At 36.0% G+C, this 2,500-nt stretch overlaps 1 pseudogene; it reads left to right on the forward strand.

The window, feature by feature from the left end:
- Positions 1-1,393, forward strand: part of LOC137617435 (protein FAM200C-like) — a 1,773-nt pseudogene extending 380 nt beyond the window's left edge.
- Positions 1,394-2,500: the final 1,107 nt, after the last annotated feature.

Below are 2,500 nucleotides of genomic sequence, written 5' to 3' on the forward strand. Positions count from 1 at the left end.
TGTTAGGGACAGAAGCTGAAAAGAAGCTTAAACAGATACCTCTGTCAAATGACATTATTCATTCAAGGATTCCTGATATGAGTCAAGATGTCTTGCAACAGGTGATAACAGACCTGAAAGCTAGTCCTGTCAGTGAGTATTCAGCTGGACGAGTCAACTGACGTTAGTTATTGCAGCCAGTTGATGGGATTTGTTCGGTATGTGAAGGAGAAAGAAGTGGTGGAAGAATTCTTATTTTGTAAACCTCTGAAAACTACTGCAAAAGCAACTGATGTTTTCAGTCTTGTGAAAGAGTTCTTCTTGGAACATGAAATGACTCTCAACACGTGTGGTTCAATTTGCACTGATGGAGCCCCTGTCATGCTTGGAAATAAATCAGGCTTCGCTACCCTAGTGAAAAAAGAGGTTCCCCATGTAACTGTCACTCACTGTGCGTTGCATCTTCATGCACTTGCTACAAAGACGCTGCCAGAAAAATTGAAGACTGTTTTATCTGTTGTTGTGCGTGCTGTAAATTTCATCAGAGGACGGGCAGTGAATCACCGTCTTTTTGCATCTTTTTGTGAAGAAATTGGAGCTGAGCACAGTTTTCTTATTTACCACACAGAAGTGAGGTGGTTTTCCCATGGCAGGGTACTTACACGTGTATTTGAACTTCATGAAGAAATTATGCAATTTCCTAGAAATCAAGGCAGTGAAATTGCTGACCATTTTGAAAACAGGGAGTTCATTTTGGTTGGCATATCTGGCAGATGTATTCATTCACCTCAATGAACTGAATGTCTCTATGCAAGGAACAGCGATGAATATGATAACTGCCAGAGAAAAGTTATCTGCCCTCACCAAGAAACTTCCAATGTGGATAAAGCGCATTGAAAGTGGAAATTTTGCAAACTTCCCTTCTCTTGATGAGGCTGCTAGTGCTGAAGAACAGCTGCCCATCCTGAGTGAAGTAAAAGAACATTTGCAAGAACTGGTTCAGTCCTTCCAAGGGTATTTTCACCTTGAAGAAGGTTCTGTGGCACAAAGATGGATACGGGATCCATTTCTTTTCAACCTTGATTCCATGGATGATAATGATATCATGAAAGATGATCTTGTGGAGTTGCAGACCAATGACAGAATCTGAATGGAGTTTGAAAAAATCCAACTGGATATGTTTTGGTGTGCACAACTCCAAGGATTCCCACAGTTAGCGAGGAGAGCTTTAGAGGTCCTCGTGCCATTTGCAACTACATACTTATGTGAGGCAGGTTTTTCAACGCTCCTACACATCAAAACAAAAGCCAGAAACCGTTTGGATGCAAGTGATGACATGCGCCTGGCACTTTCAAAGAAAGAACCTCGTTTGAACAATATCATTAATGAGAAACAACAACAAAAGAGCCACTAAAAATGTGTTGGTGTGCACTATGTAGTAAAACTCATTATTATTCATTGTATCCTACTAATTGACACTTTTCATTTGAAATAAAAAAAAGTACCTTTTTTTTGTAATTGAAAATCTAATAATTTCTCAGCAAGGTTTGTATCACTAATCCTTTTCATATATTTGTATTGTATTTACATTGTATGGGGGTACGAGAAAATTTCTGACATATCAAGGGGTACGGGCACTGAAAAATGTTAAGAACCACTGTGCTAGATAAAACGATTGCTAAATTTAAGACAGATTAACTAACCTACGCCAAATTGCTGTCAGCGAAATGAAATGATTGTCAATTACACACGAGGGGAGAAGATTCCCTTATGAGCCCTTTTTAGAGTTTTTACAAGATATTAGAGAGGTGAACATTATAATAACAACTGGAATTGTAAAAATGGGATATAGTAATGTAAAACATGTATTTTCTTCTATTTATATCATGTAAATTGCGTATGATGAGCGTGAAATGTTTGATATTCCTCGTAGAGCCATGTATATTTTAAAAGTTCTTGAATGTGTTGCACAAAATATATTCAAACTAAAAGACTATCTCTAACGTATCCATACTAATCCATCTTTATAATATGTAATGTTACATTTTCACCAAATTACTGGAAGAATATTTTTATATTCTTCCGTACTGACAGTGAAAATCCTAATTTTGCTCGATTTTATGTATACAAATATATTCTATAAGCTGAGTAAAATAAACTCTTCAGAGAACGATTAAGGGATATCGTAGAAATATTACTTTCTCCTATGATTCATTGAGCATGGTGTGCGACTGGTAACCTTACGGAAAAAAAAAAATCACGGGAAGAGACAAAAACCACTTCAGTAAATAATCGAGAAGCATAGTTCCTCTGTTAAATTCACTTAAATATCAGATGCATTTGAGAGATCTTAGTGAAGAAGCAAATCCAGTTATTGATATGCGTAGGCACAGATGTTTGTAAATATTTTGTATACTTTGAAGTTTTACTTTTTACATAATAGTGAGTAAAGATAATAATTATCTCGAGGAGTCATAAATATTGTTTTTCTTTTTTTTTATATTAATTATCCATTTAAAAT

Source organism: Palaemon carinicauda, chromosome 23 (assembly GCF_036898095.1).
Source record: "Palaemon carinicauda isolate YSFRI2023 chromosome 23, ASM3689809v2, whole genome shotgun sequence".
Classification (NCBI taxonomy): domain Eukaryota; kingdom Metazoa; phylum Arthropoda; class Malacostraca; order Decapoda; family Palaemonidae; genus Palaemon; species Palaemon carinicauda.